Source organism: Equus asinus, chromosome 26 (assembly GCF_041296235.1).
Source record: "Equus asinus isolate D_3611 breed Donkey chromosome 26, EquAss-T2T_v2, whole genome shotgun sequence".
NCBI classification, from domain to species: Eukaryota; Metazoa; Chordata; class Mammalia; order Perissodactyla; family Equidae; genus Equus; species Equus asinus.
In genome coordinates, this window is record NC_091815.1 from 40,277,415 (window position 1) to 40,297,751 (window position 20,337).

Consider the following 20,337-nt stretch of genomic DNA (forward strand, 5'->3'; position numbering starts at 1 on the left):
CGAGTGTTCTCCCAAGGCACGAGACAAACTTGCCCTCCTCCAGAGAAGTTTTCCTTTGCTCTGGTGTATGCTATGATAGGCAGAATTCTAAGAAGGCTCCAAATGACCCACACCTTCGTATAATCCCCTCCCCTTGGGTTTAGGTGAGACACGTGAATATGAGATGTCACTCCCATAATTCTATCACGTCACAGGGCAAACAGGATTATGCAGATGTACTTAAGATCTCTAATCCATTGACTTTGAGTTAATCAAAAGGGAGATTGTGCTAGATGGGCCTGGCCTAACCGAGTGAAATCCTTAAAAGAGATGGATTCTCCTGGTGGCTGCAAAGAAGAAAGAAGAAAATGGACATGTTGCTTAAAAAGAGAGGTGACTTCTAGGAGCTGATGGCCTCAGTCTACAAATGCAAGGAACAGAATTCTGCACAGAAGCTCAGATTTAGATCTGGTTCATCCTCATATGATTTACATGCATGATGTTGCAAAGTGCTATTGAGCTTAGAAACCCCAGAATTACAGCTAAATTTGGAGGCTCCAGAAAAAGAAGGGAAGAGGAAGCTAAATGTGGTGACTGATGGTCTGTAGAAACTAGGTTTTGAGGTAATATTTACAGATTTTTAAAGTTGCTGACATTTTGGCAATGTGTATTATTGCTTTTCAAACCCATTAGTCAGAATTTACAAAGAATAAGAGCCCTAATGCTAGATAAGGCTCTGAACTTCATCCTGCAGTTTGTTTTGCAATAAAATCTTTAAGAGCTGTGAAACATTTGTTTTTCAACAGGAAGTGGTCAAATGTTAGGGATGAAATGTAAAGGCAGTTGCTACTGCTGTGGAATAGATTTATTCCTATGTGTATGAGACCAGGGAAAGAATTTCATAATTCAGCATTTCACTGGTGAGCATCTTTCAAAAACTGCTGTACAATGGACTCGAAACAAAGGGAAAACCCAGCCAAGAGGAGTGAGTTAATGGACACTTTTGTTCATACACAATTGTTTATTGATTTCATCGACTTTGAGTTGCATTTTGAATAGTGCAGGAATGTTAAAAGATTACAGGACATGAAAGTGATGTTTTCGCAAAAAGAAAAAACACTATTTCTTTTCAAATTAATTCTCATGTCTTCGTCAACAGAGCTGTCATAGCAAGTACTATCTTATTTTTCTCCTCATATGAGCTAATGTGAACATTATTTGTGTCCATTTGTGAAATCGTTTACATTTTTATATTAGTGTGCCAAAGTTACAGTAACAGTAATCTTTTGCAATTGAATGTGCACAAATAAAAGCCTTATGAAAAAAGCCTATATTTTGCCAATTCTAGAACTATTCTTCCCCATTTTCTATTTTAACAATAAGCATCCATTTTCGCAAACTTCATTTTAGGCTGAAGAGTGTTGGCTACTCTTTGAAGTGTCTTTTGCAATGTGTTCTACATGAGAAGAGTCTCATCTTTAATGCTCTATTACAAAATCTAAAATGGCAATATTTTTCTTAAGGATTAGAAATAAAAACATACATATTAACATACATATAGGCAACCTGAGAGTAACTTTGTAAATAAGGCAAAACATCTCACGTTGCTAATTTAATATGATGGAGTATATAGTTGTACAATTTTGCATCCAATATCCTTCCTTCAATTTAATGTATTCTGATAACCAACAGGTAACCTCTATCTAATTTAATATTTTGATGGAGGCAGTTAAATATGTTCCTAAATCCAGTTTTCAAAAGAGAAACATCCCACCAACAACTTGGACATGAGAATGTGCTAGTGAGCAGTGGTGCTTCATTTGTTACTTTCATACTTTGTTACTCTGCAAAGATTCTGTTACAAGAAATGGACTGAGACTAGAGACTTTCATCCTAGGATGATATTCTGCATCACTGAGTCTTGGCCAAAATCGACAACGTTTCACTGTTGTAACAAGAACTTCCCACAACTTCCTCTATATATACATTTTTCCAGCCTTATTGAGATATAATTGACATATAACATTGTGTGAGGTGTACAATGTGATGATTTCATACATATGAAATCCTATGAGTATATGTGATACAGGTATTCGTGTATATGTGATAATTTGATACATATATATTATGAAATTATTACAACAAGGTTAGTTAACACCTCCATCACCTCTCATAATTGTGTTTCTGTGTGTTCAGTGAGAACATTTGGGTCTTAGTTGTATATACTTATATACAACTTCCAAGAATATAATACAGTCTTGTGTCGCCTAATGACGGGGACATGTTCCAAGAAATGTGTCGTTAGGCCATTTTGTCATTGTGCAAACATCATAGAGTGTACTTACACAAACCTAGATGGTATAGCCTACTTATAACTGGAAGCCACAGACTTCTTTGTCACAGTAGAATCATAGTACAGTTTAACTTGAACTTCAATTTTTAAAAAATCAGTCTCTATATTTGCTTCACAAACATAGAGAATTCTGATGGACTATTGCAACAAGAATAGCCAAATACCTATCAACAAACTAATATAGGCAGGACTTATGAGGAAAAAATTATATTTTATGGTAAGACAAAAAAGGACACTCGAATCAATGGGATTCATTTAAAGGACCTGGGGTACCTCTTGCTTCCCAGAATGGCTGAGAAGGCTGGATAACCATCTTGGGAAATAGGAAGGAAAGGAGACGAGGTAGACAGATCCACAGGCAAAAATGACAGCTCAGGGGCAGCTTGGTGAGGACATCCCTGTTGCACCTGGAAACCCAAGTGAGCCCCACGGCCACCCCAGAAACTAGAGGGAATCAAAAACGTGTGAAAATATAAAATAGCAGTTCTCAACCTTTTGGTCTCAGAACCCCTTTATACTCTTAAAAAATATTGGTGACCTCAAAGAGCTTTCGTTATATAGGTTATATCTATCCATATTAACTCTATGAGAAATTAAAATTGAGACACTTTAAAAATACTTATTTATCAAGTCATACAAGAATATCAACAATAAAGCCATTACATGTGATCATAAGTAGCATATTTTAAACAAACAACTATATTTCCCAAAACAAAATGCATTTAGTGAGAAGAGCAACATTGTTTTATATATTTTTGGCAATCTCTTTAATATCTGACTGAATAGAAGGCAGCTGGATTCACATATTTGCTTCTGCATCCAAACTGTTGCAATAAGTTGTTTTGTTGAAGTTTATGAAGAAAGCCCAGTTTCATACACATTGTTGTTGGAAAAAATAGAAGTAATTAATAGTCTTTTTAGATAATTATGAATATTCTTCTTTGACACCATATCAACTCATAAAACACTTAATTGCATGTAGAATCTAAAACCACATCAATGAATGTTTATACTGTTACATTAAAATCCATTGGCCCATCGCTCTCTCTCTGAATAGATCCTTACCAGTGTACAACTTTGTAACAGCACGTATTGGTCATTTGGGAGAAAAAGTTGGTTCATCAAATCATGCAGATACTCCAGATGTTGACACTTTTCACTATATAATATCAAAAAATCACATTTGCCAATATCACCGTCAATCTCATCAGCAATACTATAAGAGTTTTGACCTTGAATATTCCCTGAAAGGGTCTTGAGGATATCCAGGGGTCCCAATGCCACATATTGAGAGTAACTTGAACAGAAAAATAGAAGAGAACAGAATGAAGAGCTCAGGAACAAACACAGACAGATGTGGGAATCCTAGTCCATCCTCGTGTGGTAGGCAGCCTCCAACATGGCTCCCAAGGATCTCCACCTCTTGGCATTCCATGGTTGTGTGATCCCTTTCCCTTGAGTGTGGGCTGGACCCAGGGACTTGCTGATCATGAACAGAATAGAAACAAAAGTGATGGGATGTCACTAGCAAGATTAGGTTACAAAATATCATGGCTTCCATATTGGAAACTCTCTTGCTCGCTCTGAGGAAAGCAAGATGTCATGTTGTGAGCTGCTCCATGGAGAGGCCACGTGGCCAAGAACTGATTGTGGTCTCCAGCCAATGGCCAGAGAAGGACTGAGACTCTCAGCCAACAGCCCACAAGGAACTGAATCCTACTAGTAATCATGTAAGTGATCTTGGAGCCCATCCTTCATCAGCCCTATTTTGACTTCAGCCTGTGAGAGACCATGAGCCCACCCATCTAAGCTATGCCTGGATTCCTGACCCACAGAAACCATAAGATAAACTCTTATTGTCTTAAACCACTAAGTTTTGGAGTAATTTATTATGCAGCAATAGATAACTAATATGTCTTGGTTTTGTACTTGGGGAAAAAAGAGTCTTTATTTACATCATACATAAAAAGTAAATTTCAGATAGATTAAAGGGATGAATCAAATTATAAAGCTTGGAAACAAAGGAGAAAATATAGGAGACTATTTTTGTAATGTCCATGTGGGAATTGCTACTTAAGAAAGATATAAAACTTAGAAAGAAAACAATAAGTTGATATGATTATATAAATTGTTAAACTTCAATATGATAAAAACTATTCTAAAGAAAAATGTTTAAGTTGACAGCCTGGGAAAAATTTGTAAAAAGGATCAATACCTGTAATATATAAAAAAATTCATACAAATCAGTAAGGAAAATCAAATAATCCGATAGAAAATTTTATGTACAGAAGAATATGTACAAATGGCCATGCATACAAAAAGATCGTCAGCCTCTCTAGGAACCATGGAAATGTAAATTAAAATAAAAATGAGATGATTTTTGACCATCAGATGGGCGTAAACGTAAAACTGATGTATCCACTTTGGGCCAGAAAGAAAAAAAAGTGATACTCTTATGCACAATTGGAATACATTGATAAAGCTTATTTATGCTGAGTTTGCATAGTTAGCCAGAATTAAAACGTGCAGGCCCTTCAGTTTAGCGACTCCACTTTAATGGAACCTATTCTGATCACATACATGAATAGCGTACGTTTTGCCTCATGGCTAGACGCAAGATCAGAACACAAAGATCAACAGCCTATGTGAAGAGCAGCAATAATCAATTAGAAAACGTCATGGAAAACTAGATCCCATTCACAAGAGCCACAGAAACTCTAAGTTAATGGGAGAAAACAAGTAGTATATAAACGTACACAAAGAAAAGTATTTTAAAAAGTTTTCTGAAAGACATAAAATAAGATGTCCAAGAAGGGTGCAGGGATGCTTATTGCAGAATTGTTTGTCTTGGAAAAAAAAATGTTGCAAACAACCTCAAAGCCCCCGAGCGTGGGGAAGGCCACCTTCATTTCTTTATCTATAGCATGGGACACCCCGCAGCAGTCAAAAAGAATGACCTGTTTCTGTGTGGGATCCCTATTTATTCAACAGAAATAACTCCAGGACATGTTAAACAAAAAATGCACATTGCAGAAGGATGTTTCTCGATAGTAAATGGTATTAATAATGCTCAATAAAACTGACTATTATGGCTTTTGATACTGTCAGAACACCCTGGAAGGTTGTAACCAGGCACATGGCTGATGCCCTGCTTGTCAAAGTCTTGTTTTCAGAGCTTGGAGCCACCATGGGACAGAAGGTCCCCAGAGGTGACCTTGGACAAAGTCCCAAGAACGTAAGAACCAGCCAAGAGGAGATGCTATGGCTCAAAGCCAACTCCAATCAAAGTCAGCCACGTTGGCCCACCCCTAGAGCTTCCCATGCCCGCAGCTCATAAGTGGGGATTCAACCTACAGCAAAGAATCCCGGCTTGACTCTTTATCACCTCCACCCTGGAGGAACCGGCACTCCACCAGCCCGGCTCAGCACCTTCAGGGAGCGGTTGAGACACTCCGCCAGGTAGGTCAGGCTGCTCCAAATTTCCAAGTGGCTTCCATCTCCTACCTGGATGACTGGAGGCAACAGAACAGTGATTAAAACCCATGGCTGTAGGGATAGTCAGCTAGGTTTGAGCCCCAGCACTGCCCTTATGAGCTATGAGACCTTGGGCAAATCGCTGAAACTCTCCGTGCCTCGGTTTTTCTCTCTGTGAAATGGGGTGGGTAACACAGTGCCTGCCTTCTGGTGGACGGGAGGATTAAGCGGTCATGTGAAAAGTGCTCAGGTCAGCGTCAGGCTCTTGGGAAATGATGTTTAAACGCTGATCATTGTTCTGCTGACGCTACAAAGAACTCAGACGAAGTCAGAGATGTAATCTCGGTGCTACTGACATTGGGGGCCAGATCCTTCTTTGCTGTGGGGGCCGTCCTGTGCACTGGTGGATGTTCAGCAGCATCCCTGGTCCCTACCCACTAGATGCCAGTAGCATCTTCCCCAGCCATGACAACCAAAAATGTCTCCAGACACTGCCACATGTCCCCTGCGGGGACACAGTCATCCTTGGTTGAGAACCACTGCTCTAAGTGAGCTCCCCGTGAGTTGGGGCATGTAAGACAAGGCTACGAGACTGAAGGGTGGGAATAATATGGAAGACACTCAGGGTTTCATGAAGAGGCAGTTCCTAAAATCTTATCCTACTCCAGAAGCATTGCTTCTGTGTCACTCATCGGTCAGGCTCATTTCTCCCATTGGCTGATGGCTCGAATCCAGGGTCTCTGCTCCTCTCCACTGTTTCAGACTATGATGTTTGTGGTATTCTGCTTTACATCCATGAAGACATAATACCACGCAGTGCTGAGAAACATACTCATCCATTTGGAGAAAATAATAAAAACACATGGTGTTTTATGTATCAGGAACTGTTCTAAGAGCTACACACTTACTAAGTTCATTTAATCCTCATGACAATCCCATGGGGGTGGGGACGTCATTATTATTCCTATGTGTTACAGATAGAGAACCCAAAGCACAGAGAGGTTAAGTAACTTGCCTAAGGTCACACAGCTAGTAAGTGGCAGGGCTGGGATTTGAACCCAGGCAGCCTCTCTCCAGAGTCTGTACTGTAATCCATGACACAACCCATCTCTTGGCTGTAGGTATCATCTCTGGTACTTACTTCTTTCATGGCAAGATCTTGTCATCAAATGGAAGCTGAGCCGATAATCTGATAACAATTTAATAGATAAACATGGAACTGGCTCCAGCTGGAGGAAAGGGATCACATCCCCACTAGACAAGCTCCCATGCCTTGGTGATCCCTGAGGGCTCCATGGAACAGTTTGGAAATGCTTTGCAAGCCCCTCAGTTTACAGCCAAGAAAGCTGAAACAAGAATGATAATAATACCAACCACAGGGCTGATGGTTACATTCATACATCGCATACCAGGCACCATGCTGCACACCTCAGGGCATGATCTCACGTCCTTTCCAAATGACAGCATGCATGAAAGCCATGTTTGTTTTGTGTGTGTGAATTTTGAAAAATACATGAGTGAGATGAGAAAAGTAAGTCTCGAGAAGGCAAGATGAGTTAGCCAAGGTGTAAGGAATTTGATTTGAGGGAGCAGTCCAAAATTTGCAAAATGCATTCTGTGGGAATTATAATTCTCTATGATGTAACAGATGTTGCCACATTTCTTTTAATCATCTCTTGTTGGAACCTCAATGCACATTTTAGCCTCTCTCTGAGCACAATGTCTGAAAAGTTGCAAGTCTGATGTTTTCTCTCCAGATGCACACTAAAATAAGTAGTGACAATAAGTAACATCCATCCATCCACCCCTTAAAACCATCTCGCACAGGTACCTGCGTCCTGCTGAGGGAACTGCAGTTACAAAGCTTCCCCCTGCCCAGGGTCTTTTGGGGTGCGAGAGGGGAGAAATGGCATTAGTTAAGTGACTGTGTTGCTTTTTCCCCTTTACTTTGGTGTGCAAAGGCACCTCATCTCCATGGCGGGAGAATCTGGTAATAAAAGAAAGAGGGCAGAGGACAGAGGGAGGTAGTGGAATTAACAAATCACCACAAATGTAGTCTCTCAAAACGACACACTTCTTATCTCACACTTTAGAAATCCCAAGTCCGAAATGGATCTCACTGGGCTAAAGTCAAGGTGTCAGCAGTGCTGCTTCCTTCTGGACGCTCCAGGGGAGAAGCCATTTCTTTGTCTCTTCTGGCTTCTCACGGCCCCACATCTGTCTGATCCCTTCTTCTGTCATCATATCTCCTTCTCTGACTCTCTTGCCTCCCTTCCCATCTTCTAAGGACCCTAACGACTCCACTGGCTTCACTCATTAGATGTTTTCTAGGGCTGCCATGGCAAAGCACCACAGACTGAGTGGCTCAGAATAACGGAAAGGCATTCTCTCCCAGCTCTGGAGGCCGGAAGTCTGAGATCAAGGTGTCGGCGGGCCATGCTCCCACTGAGACCTGTAGGGAATCCTTCCTAGGGACTTGCCTAGGGAATTGTAGGGAATCGCCTCTTCTAGCTTCTGGCAGTCTACCAGCAATCTCGGGCATTTCTTGGCTTGCAGCTGCATGACTCCACTCTCCGCCTTCGTCATCACACGGCCTTGTCTCCTGTGTCTCTGTATTAGTGCAGCCGTCTTCTTTTAAGGATACCAGCCATATTCGATTAGGGGCCTATGACCTCATCTTCACTAATTACAGCTGCAGTGACCCGATTCTAGATGAGGTCACACTCTGAGGTACTGGGGCTTAGACCTCAACATACCTTTTTTGGGGGAGTGGGGCTGCAATTCAACTCACGACACCTGGATACTCCAGGATAATCTTCACATCTCAAAATTCTTAACTTAATCACATTTGCAAGGTCCCTTTTGCCATGTGAGTTCACATTTTCACAGGTTTCAGGGGTGGGGGACATAGGCATCCTGGAGGGGGCACTATTCTGCCTACCAAAGGTAGGTTATTTATGGTCCACAAGAGGCCAGCAAGACTCAGCTGGGAGTGCCAGGCCAGTGCCCAGCTGCCAGGGGCTGTCGTTCCACAGCAATGGGAGTGAAAATGGCAGGGGGTGATGGAGTATGAGAAGAGAAAAGGGTGGTAATACTTTCCTTTAAGAAGCTTAAAAACATGTTTTCATGCCTATTTTAGTACACAATCCCAGCAGCCCAGGGACCACAGTGGAAAGGAAGACAAGAAACCCACAAAGTGTGAGGAACCTGACAATAGTAAAGGTCTACCTTTAACGAGGGCTTGCCCTGTGCCAGGTCCTGTTTAAGGATGTTCCTTTCATTATGGCCTGTGACCATCTCAGCACTATGCGATCCCATTCTCCAGAGGAGGAAACTGAGGCTCAGAAAGATTAAAGTATTTGTCTAATGTCACACAGAATCCAAACGCTGGCTGTTTGGTTGCAAAAACATTCTTAAACACTACTTCTGTACTGTGTACCACTTCCTACGTTAGATGCCAGGAAATAAAGCAATGAGTATGAAATGGTCCCTGTGCTCAGGTGGAGGGGGGCTCACAGTCTAGGAGGGAAACAGATTATTAGAAGGCCTTGGGTTGTGTACTATAATTAAGATGCTACGGTATGTAGCAATATACATGGTAAGACCAGAAGTCTTAACTGGTGGCCCCATGTGATATGCACAGTGTTTTACATTTGAATTAACTGCCAGTATATAAAAGTCAGGAGGTTTCACATCAAAAACAACCTGGAATCTGGCTTCTCTTGAGAATATCAGAGAATCTGGCAATGCTTCGTCCACCAACAACAGTGGGCAAGAGTTTAAAGCAGCTGCCTCATTTGAACAGAACATCCATTTTCTTCACAGTCCCCACCATTCTCTATTATTCACTCAGCTGGATTCACTAACTTATGTATCTGTTGGGCCTCTGTAGGTGTTTAACTTTGAGATCTCTAGGAAAGACAAACAATGCACGTGTGTTCAATGAAGAAATATTTGAGCATCCTTTCCAGACTCAGCTCACCCAACTTCTTTATTGCTTCCTCCTAGGTCTTTGTTATTGTCACACTGTTCTCCACATGCACTGCTCCTTGAGCATCCCCAGCAGTTAAGGAACTTTGCCAAAGACAGAACATGAGCAATCTCACGGGTGTGTCCGTCTTCCTTCTCCGGGGCTTCTCAGCTGTCCCTGAGTTACAGCTGCTCAGCACTGCCACCTTCCTTCTCATTTACCTGGCTGCGATTCTGGGGAACCTCTCCATCATGGCTGCCGTGACACTCGACCCCCGCCTGCACACACCCATGTACTTCCTCCTCAAACACCTCTCCCTGGTGGATATCTGCTCCACGTCCACCACCCTGCCCCAGGTCCTGGTGGCCACCATGGTAGGCTCTGGGGAGATTTCCCTCCCGGCATGCGCGTCACAACTCTTTGCCTTTGTCTGCCTTGGGTCCACAGAGTGTTTTCTCATCACCTCCATGGCTTATGATCGTTGTCTGGCCATCTACAGGCCCCTAATGTATGGGGCAGCCATGACCCCCCGGACCTGCGCCTCCCTGGTGGTGGTGGCCTGGGGCAGCGGGATCCTCTTTTCCGCCTTCCACACAGCCAACACCTTCTCCCTGCCCTTCTGTGGCCCCAATGTGATAGACCACTTCTTCTGTGACATCCCCCCACTCATGCGCCTAGCCTGTGCCAATGCAGATGCCCATGAGGCTGTCGGATTTGCAGCCAGCGGCTGCATCATCATGAGCTGCTTTGCCCTCACCATCCTGTCCTACATCCGCATCTTGGCCACAGTGGTTCAGATCCGCTCCTCAGCCAGCCGCTGGAAGGCCTTCTCCACATGCTCTTCCCACCTGGCCACTGTGCTCCTGTTTTATGGCACTGGCAGCTCTGCCTACATGCAGCCCACCGCCTACTACTCCCCACTGCAAGGGCGTGTGGCTGCTGTCTTCTACTCCATCCTCACACCCACCCTGAATCCGCTTATCTACAGCCTGAGGAACAAGGACATGAAGGGTGCCCTGAGGAAGCTCTATCTTCAGGTGCCATCGTAGGACCTGGCATCTGGACATGAGAAGGATTCAGAAATCCACCTTCACAGGATTTTCCTTGTGGTCACAGTGGAGGTCTTAATGCCTCCAGAGACCACCAGGAGCACATGTGTAGCCTAAAACTTGGCAACAAAATTGGATGACAATGAGTCATGCAGGAGGTCCCAATAGATGTCCAGACAAAATGGACACATGTCAAATGTGCATTTAATTTAAGCAAATGGACCTAAATGTAGGCAGGAGAAGACAGAGAGGGAGTGGATAATTTAAATAGTAGACAGTCATTTCATCCAAGATCCCCCTCAATGACCCTGTGTCCTGGAGTTGAGTCCAACAGATAACTCTCTTCTCAGCTCATCTCAGTTTCCTTGGATCTCCCACAAGTTGGTGCATCTTGTCCTACTCAACATAGTTCTAATATTGAATGGTACACATTTTTTGTTTCTATATGTCCTAAATGCAGGCCAATGACTTCATCAGAAGAAGCAGCAACTATTCCAGAAGAAAAATAGGCCATATTGGACTGGCAGAGATATGGTTCGTAGTCTCTTTTTTTTTTTTAAGATTGGCACCTGAGCTAACATCTGTTGCCAATCTTCTTTTTTTTCTTCTCCCCAAAGCTCCCCAGTACATAGTTGTATATTCTAGATGTAGGTCCTTCTGGCTCTGCTATGTAGAACACCGCCTCAGCATGGCCTGATGAGCGGTGCCATGTCTATGCCCAGGATCCAATCTGGCAACACCCTGGGCAGGTGAAGTGGAGTGCACGAACTTAACCACTCGGCCCCAGGGCCAGCCCCTGGTTTGTAGTCTGCATGTAGCTCCTTCCTAAGGGGATGTCAAGGGTAATTTTGTCCTTCTGCAATGTTTACCTGATATTATTGTATTGGTTGGGTTTTGGGTTCTGCTGTTTTAAAGAGACAATAGTGGATTACATAATACAAAAGGTTTATTTCTCTTTCATGTAAACATCTGTGGTTGAAGGTGATCCTGGGTGGCTCTAAGCCACAAAGTCATCCTGAGACCAGGTCCCTCCTCTCTCATTGCTCTACCATCCCCTGAGGTCTCCTTATCCACACAGTAGGAGACGGCTCACTAGCACGTCATTCACAACCCACCTGCAGGATGGGAGATAGAAGTAGAGGGCAAGCAACGTGCTTTTAAGATGTGACCCGGAAGTTGTAAACATCACTTCTGCTGATATCCCATTGGCTGGCACTTAGTCACATGACCACACTGACCTGCAAAGGAGGCTGGGAAATGTTGTCTCCAGCTGGGTTGCCACATGCCCAGATGAAACTCCAAATAAAAGGCGAGAACATTATTTACTAATTGTTGTTGTTGTTGTTGTTAGGAAGATTAGCCCCGAGCTAACATCCGTGCCCATCTTCCTCTACTTTATATGTGGGACGCCTACCACAGCATGGCTTGCCAAGCAGTGCCATGTCCACACCCAGGATCTGAACTGGTGAACCCAGGGCCACTGAAGTGGAATGTGCACACTTAAACGCTGTGCCACTGGGCCAGCCCCTACTAATTTTTTTTTTTTTAAAGATTTTATTTTTTCCTTTTTCTCCCCAAAGCCCCCCGGTACATAGTTGTGTATTCTTCGTTGTGGGTTCCTCTAGTTGTGGCATGTGGGACGCTGCCTCAGCGTGGTCTGACGAGCAGTGCCATGTCCGCGCCCAGGATTCGAACCGACGAAACACTGGGCTGCCTGCAGCGGAGCGTGCGAACTTAACCACTCGGCCACGGGGCCAGCCCCCAGCCCCTACTAATTTTTAATCATTCCTCCCCATCTCATCTCTTGATGAGCCACCATCTATCTTTTTATTCCATCCTATCATCGTGCTTTCAAGTCTTCCTTTATCCCTAGGCCACCTGTACTAGTCACTTTTATATACATTATCTCTATAATTCTATATAATATTGTCTTCATTTTGCAGTTAAGGAAAATAAAATTCAGATAGGTTTGGCAACTTACCCAAAGTTAAGAGGATCAAGAGAGGCCCAATATTTTCACTCCAGAAACACTCAGGGTTCTACTTTTTTGTTTGTTTGTTTGTTTTGAGGAAGATTAGCCCTGAGCTAACTGCAGCCAGTCCTCCTCTTTTTGCTGAGGAAGACTGGCCCTGAGCTAACATCCATGCCCATCTTCCTCTACTTTATATATGGGACGCCTACCACAGCATGGCTTGCCAAGTGGTGCCATGTCTGCACCCAGAATCCGAACAGCAGAACCCCGGGCCCCAAAGCAGAACGTGCGCACTTAACCGCTGCACCACTGGGACAGCCCCAGGATTCTACTTTTAATGACAGAGATTGAATTGTATTTCTCTAGGAATTTAAAAATTTTACCGTGTTGAGATATCTCCTTGGGAAGTTTTAGGAGAGGATTGCAGTGCTACCCACATATCCTTGAGGGTTGAACAGTCCTCCTCTACTTCAGAATACCAACCTCTTGATCAAATGCACAACTTGGGAGAGACATAAACTGGCCAAAAAGAGAGTAAAGGGGCATGTGACCAGCCAGCTAGATCAGACAAGTCTTTGCTGATTACTGGGGTATGCCAGAGCCATCTTAAGTAAGGTAATCATCAATGAGTCACATCCTGGTATAATCCCCTCCCCTTTCATCAATGGTATACGGCAAAGCTGATGGGATGTCACTCCCATAATTACTTGATATCTACTCTCTGAGACAGAAAATATCCAGGTACTTGGTGTATCCCCCAGATCTCTGAGCGGCTGGCTCTCTAGCATCCTTTAGGTCTCAGCTTCAACGTCACCTCCTCAGATGTACCCTCCTTGGCCCTCCCTTCTAAAGAAGATCCCTTCCAGGTCACTCTCAATCCCTTCATCCTGTTTTATTATCTCCAATGCATTTATCATCCTTTTGAATTACCTAAATTATTCAGTTTTTTTATTCTGCCCTGAATCCCCCTCCCTACTCCTTCAAATCTAGTCTCCATGAGGGCAGGGCTCTGTTTTCTTCAGTGCTGTATCCCCTGTGTGTAGCATATTGTCTGGCACACACTAGGTGTTCAGTATTTATTTTTATGAACAAACAAATGTGCAGCAGAACAACAACAACAAAAAATCCAAATCTTCTCTGGTGTAAGCTAGGGTCAGGGGGCTGAGATCTCTGAGCCTTGGTGGTTTATCTCCCTCTACAGCCATTTCGGCAACACCTGTATGGGATCTTCTGGTTTCACAAACTCAGTCCAGACACCTCTTCCTAAATCAGATTAATAAATGCTATTGAATATAAACCACCATTGATTGGAAGATACTCCATTAATTTACATCCCATTAAGAAAGAAAAAGACACTGCCAATCAAACCATGACACGTCATCCATAAAACATATCCTAATGTCCCCTGTTCAAATGTACTGCTCAGCCTTCAGGACAAGGCTCCAACATCAATTCCTGGCCACCCCTCCTGGCCAGCGTGGGTTGTTTTTTCCTTTCTATACTCTCTCTCAACACTCTCATTTCTCCAAAACATGCATTGCAGTTTTAACCAATTGTTTATTTGTTTAAAATCTGTCCCTCACACTAGAATGAATGCTGAATGAAGGGAGAGATTACATCTGCATGTTTACCGTTATCCAAGCTTTCAGTGTGCTGGTAAGCCAGCTCTCTGGAAAAAAAAAAAAAAAACTGTAATATTTGCCAATTTCCACGGTGTAAATAATCTCACCACAGCTGATGCCAATAGCCCAACAACTGGTTTGCGACATTCTTGGATATTTAACAGTTAGGTCTTGTGAGCTGGTACTAGCATGCTCTAGCATACAGTTGACCCAGGATAAAAGAAACTCAATAAATCATTGGTTAGTGAATGAGTGAATTGTTGCTGAATCACGGTGAATGAATATGTAGCAAGTATTTCAAACTTAACCCGTCTACATACAGCTCTTTCTCTCTCCTCCATACTTGTTTTCACCCCACTTCCTGGCATTGCCATCCATCCATCACTCAAGGCAGAAAATTAGCAGGCTTATTGGTTTATCTCTCTCACTCACCTCCCCATTTCCCTCACATCCAGTAGGCCCATGAGTTTTGTCAGTTCCGCTCTCAACGTTTCTTTCAAATTCATCCACTTCACACCATCCCCATGGCCACCATCGTCTCTGGCCTGGCCCACTGCAACAACCTCCTCCTTTGTCTCCCTGCCTTCAGCTATTACCCTCCCGAACCCACCCTCCATCCAGAAGCCACGTGTTCCTGTTAAAAATCATCACCCTGTTGCAGCTTTCCAGTGCCTTTTCATTGCCTTGGGCTCTCCATGGTGGGAACCCCGCTGAGGTCTCCAGCCTCCTTTCCTGCACCCTCCCCTGCATCTTTTATCCGGAGCTATGCTGGCGTTACCTCAGTTCTTCAAACACACCAATCTTCTCCCTGCCTCAGGGCCTTTGCACTTGCTTCATCCTCAGCCTAGAATACCCTTCGCCAAATCTGGGCACAACTGCCCCGTCATAGTTGAGCCTCACTTCAAACGTCATCTCTTTGGAGAGACCTTTCCTAACCTCCCACCAAGTATCATCACCTCCTCCCTCCCTCCCATCGGCCTGATTTATTGCCTTCGGATCCCTTACCATTTTTGGAAATGTCTATATTACTTCGTAGAGTAGGAGACAAGGACTTGGGTACCTGTTGTTTATTTCGGGGAGGGCAGGATCCGGGAGCCAGAAGGAAGTGCGCCTGCGCGCCCGTCTCCGGACAACAATTCCCAGAGTGCCCGGCGCGCGCGAGCCTCAAGCGCGCTTCCGCTTCCGTCCTGGAGATCCGTGCGGAGTGATGTGTGGGTGAGTGTGTCTCCGCGTGCGCGGGTAGTGTGTGCGGTGAGCGGGCGTGTATAGGCGAATGCTTGTGTGTGCTCGAGCGAGAGTGTCTGTGTGCAAGAGACTGGTGTGTGTACGAGTCTGTGAGCCAGGGAGAATGTTCGAGCAAGTGCGTGCAGGTGAGTGTGTGGGAGGGAATGTGATGTCTTTGAGGTGTGTGTATGGGTGAGCGAATCTGCGTGTATATGTGTGTGTGTATGTGTGAATGGGAGCAGGTGCGAGTTTGTGTGGGTGTGTGAGCCCCCCCCCCACCCCCACCCCGGGTGGCTCTTGCGTGTCTGTAGATCGTGAGCCTGACTGGGGCTTCTGTGATGGTATCTCGTGAGTATGGTTTTTTGCTGTTGCTGTGATTCGTGTGTCACTGTGATTTTTGTGGGGATGTGAGTGATTTAGTTCATGAGATTATGTGCGTCGTGTTGGGGGGGTGTGTGTGATTGTGCATCCTGCTTGAAATGTAACCTTGTGAAGCCGAGACTGTGTGGAAGTTTGTGTGTGAAGAGGGCATGTAGTTTGTGATCTTGTGTGTCCATGTGTGGTTGTGTGTTGTTCTGGTGTGTCTGTGATTGAGTGGAAATTTTTGTGGTGTGTACTGTGTGTGTAATTTGGTTTGAGTGTGATTGTGATCTGTGCGTCTGATTTCGTGCTGCTGTTGTTATCTGTCAGCATGTGATGTTTGTTGTGAGGCTAACTAGTAGGTAAGGAAGTGTGTATGGGAGTTTGGGCATGTTTGTGGGGTTGAACCAGTGTGAAGTATCTAAATCCTGTTGGCAAGTCTGTGTGTCCCTCTGCACTTGTGCCTGCAGTGTGTCATTGTCCCAATTGTCTTAAATTTTAAGGTTGCCTGTGAGGTTTTATTTGTGAACGAAGTGTGTCTGTGTGCATGCACATGCGCTCACACCTGCAAGTGTGGAGTGTTGCTGAGGGAGTGGTTTGGTGTGAGGGTTTAGATGGGATTTTGTGTGTCTGAAGTTGTCTCTCAAAGAGTGTTTGTGTGTGTAATTTTGTCTTTGAATGACCAGTCCCTGCATGCCACATGACACTGGGTGTCGAGTACTGAGCGTGTGAGTGTGTATTGGTGCTTGTGTCTGTGTGGGTTATGGGGACACGTGACTGTCATTTGGTGATGGAGGTTTTTGTCAATGCTGGTGTTTGGTGATCGGTGACTTGGGTGGTCCCTGAGGCCATCTGTGTGAGGGCGCGTGTCTGATAGGCCCATGGCCAGTTAGACGGGAGGCTGCAGGCGAGGTGGGTAAGAGCAGGAGCTCTGGGCTCGCTAGAGAGGAGTACTTAGGCTCTTTTCTTCACTGCAGTTGTGCCTGGTGGCCAGGAGGCTCGCGAGAAATCCTTACAGACGAATGGGTTCTAATTCCCTTCTCTTCCTAGTTGTGTGAACTTGGACAGGTCGCTTAATCCCTCTGCACCTCACTTTCAAGCACTAATGAGTAATAAGCTCTCCCTTGGAAGTTGTCTTGAGGACTAAATGAGTCAGTATATGTAGAGGTGTTCCTCTCTGTGTCCTGTGGTCTACATATGTCTCATTTTTGGTGCCTCAGGGTCATTTGTGAGTGACAATGTCAGCTTTTGTCTTTGGGCCTGTCCTCTTTGCTCACGTACGGGTTGCGTCTTGTGTGTCTGTACTTATGAGCAGGCGTGTGGTTGCTCGCACAAGCTCTGGAGTCTGCAGTCGAGGTTCACGTCCCAGCTCCAGCCCTTGCCAGCTTGGTGACCCTAGGTGAGGTACAGAATGTCTCCATGGCTCAGTTTCCTCCTCTGTGTAATAGGGACAAAGATCCTTCTTACTTCCTGGGGTACTTAGAAGGTAAAATAAGCCATCCCTGGCCACTGCCCCCGAGCATGCCATGCCCCTTCAGGAGTCAGCAAGGCCAGGGCGGCCGTGGAGGGAAAGGCCTGCAGGCTGGAGGTCAGAGGCAAGAGCCAGCAGGAGCTCCGGGTGTGCTGAGGTGGGGAAGGTGGACAGAGGCAGTTGCCAAGTGGAAGAGGCCAAGCTCCTGGATCTCGAGGCCGGCTCTGGATGGGATGAGGACGCAGCTGCCAGGTTGGTGGAATGCCCAGGACCCAGGACGCGATGAGGCACTGCCTTTTGTCGTTTGTTCCTTGCTCTGTGCGTGAGGTCTCTGTGCTGGGAAGGCTCCTGTTTCTCTCTGCAAAACCACATTTGCTGAGCCCTGTGTGAGTGGTTTTTTTTTTTGGGGTGTCAGTGTGTGATTGCAATAGTGTGATCCGTATGTCAGTGTGATTTATGATGGGGTACGAGGGTGGGGAGAGTGATTTTGTGCATGAAATTGTGTGATTGTGGTTTTTTCTTTCCAAATGTGGTGTGTCTATGGTTGGACATAAATTTGTGTGTGGCGAGGGTAGGGTGTAGTTCATTATTTTGTGGGTTCTTGTGGGATTTCTGTGTGTGTGGTTGAGTGGGAGTTGGTGTGTGACGGGGAATGTCGTGATGAGTGATTTGCTCTGTCTCTGTTCGCTGGAGTGATTTATGTCCATGATTTTGTGTGAGAGGGGGTGACGGGGGGTAATCTGGTGTGGCTATGGTGATATGTGGTAGTATGTGATGCTGTATGTCTTGTGGGAGGGGCTAACTAGTACCAGCCTGAGGAAGTGAATGATGTATGTGTGTGATTCTGGGGTGTACAAGTGTGACAAGTGTATCTAAACCAGGTGGTCACACTTTAGTGAGCCTGTGTGTGGCTGTGTGTTTCTCTCAAGGTATGTCTGTGGCTAAGGGTTTCATTGTTGCCTCTGTGAGATTTTGAGGGGGTGCCTATGAAGTTTCCCTTGTGGATGAAGTGTGTGTGTATTGGAACTTAATTCTAGTGGGGAAGATGGTCAAGATAAGATAATGTCAGTCACTGATAAGTGCTCTGAAGAAAATACTAGAAGGCAGCAGGACAGAGTGACTTAGGGGCTGGGGGCCATCAGAGTTTGGGTGGTTAGAGACGCCCTCTTGAGAAGGGGACATCTGGGCTCAGCCCTGAATGATGAGAATGACCTAGAGGGAAAGTTAGAGGAAGAGGGAAGAGTGAGGACAAAGGCCCCAAGGCAGGAATGACGTGGGGTGTTGGAGGAACAGTGGGCAGTGAGGTGGTGAGCAGACGAGGGCCATCGTTGCTTTTAGGCCTTGGTGAGGACTTTAGTGGCCAGTGGAGGGTCTGGGGCAGGACAGCGACAGGGTCTGGGTTGCACTTTTAAGTGGTCACTCTGTTCTTGGGAACAGGGGTCAGATCTGAGCGGTGTGCAGCCAGCAGCCTTGACAGTTCTGTGCTCTGCTGCTGTGTGTTTTTCAGCATGTAATGCAACTCCTCTTTGTGCCTCAGTGGCCTCCTTAGTGAAGTAAAATGCTGTTTGTCCCTGTCTCTTCCTGGTTCAGCAGGTGAAATGGTCACTGTCCTAAATCCTTTCACTCTATTAACTGTAACAGCTAGTTACTGCTGCATAACAAAACACCCCAAGACAACAGCTCTTCGTTATTTCTCATCAGCCTGCAGGCCCGCTGGACTGGCCGGTGTGTCTGCAGGTTGGCTGGGCTGCTCTGCTCCTGGCTGGGCTTACCTGGGGAAGCTCTTCCCATGTGTCTCTTACCCTCCTCCTAGCACCAGATACCTTCTCATGGCCATCCCAGTGCATGAGAGGGAGAGTGGAAATTGTTCCACCTCTTGAAGATGACTCGAAACTGACAAACTTTCACTTCCACCTCATTCTCCCATCAGAGAATTCACCCTGGCGAGAAACCCTATCAGTGTAACGAGTGTGTAAAAGCCTTTAGTGATCAGTCCTCCTCCAGTTGACATGAGAGGACCCACAATGGGGAGAAACCTTAGGAATGCAGTGAATGCAGGAAGGCCTTTAGCTGGGCCTCATCCCTTACTCTCTATCCGAGAACTCATACAGGCGAGAACCCCTACAAGTGCCCCAACTGTAGGAAACCTTTCCAGTACAGGTCCTCCCTCATCGAGCACCGGGAAATCCACACAGAGAAACCCTACAAATGCAGTGACTGAAGAGGCTGTCAGCTACAGCGCCTCCCTCAGCATCCATCAGAGAACTCAAACGGGAGAATCCCTGTGTGTGTAAGGAATGTGGGGACACCTTGAAGTACTGCTCCTCCCTGACCATGCACTAGCGGATCCATGGTGTCAGGACGCCCTGTGAGCATAAGGGATGCCTGAAAGCCTTTGGTCGTGGTTATCCCGTAAAGTACAGAGGATCCCTGCCAGGGAGAAATCCTACAGACACAGTGAAGGTGAGGAGTCCTTTTGTGGCAACTAACTTCCGAGAGTTCTTACTAGAACATACCATGCATGTGGAACCTTCAGATTTCATTTGGCCCAAGATATCTGAGACATTACATTGTACATTAATCATGGAGATATGGGTCAACGGTCCCCAAGACCACCTCCAAGTTTGGTGACTCACTAGAAGGACTCAAGAGAACTCAGCGTATAGTTGTACTCATGGCTAAGAGTTATCACAGTGAAAGGATACAAAGCAAAACCAGCAAGTGGGTAAAGGCGCCTGGGGTGAAAGGTGAAGTCGAGGAAGCCAGGCACACACTTCCAGGAATCCTCTCCCATTGGAGTCACACAGGACATACAATTTCTCCAGCAGTGAGTTGTGACAACACTGCTCTCCTGACTCCTCCT

At 45.3% G+C, this 20,337-nt stretch overlaps 1 long non-coding RNA gene across 1 annotated transcript; it reads right to left on the reverse strand.

The window, feature by feature from the left end:
• Nucleotides 1–988: 988 nt before the first annotated feature.
• LOC123281121 (uncharacterized) lies at nt 989–15,546 on the reverse strand. Its single transcript, XR_006520349.2, has 3 exons — nt 15,425–15,546; nt 5,687–5,844; nt 989–3,815 (listed from the first exon to the last, which is right to left on the reverse strand). It is a non-coding gene; the product is annotated as an uncharacterized lncRNA (long non-coding RNA).
• Nucleotides 15,547–20,337: the final 4,791 nt, after the last annotated feature.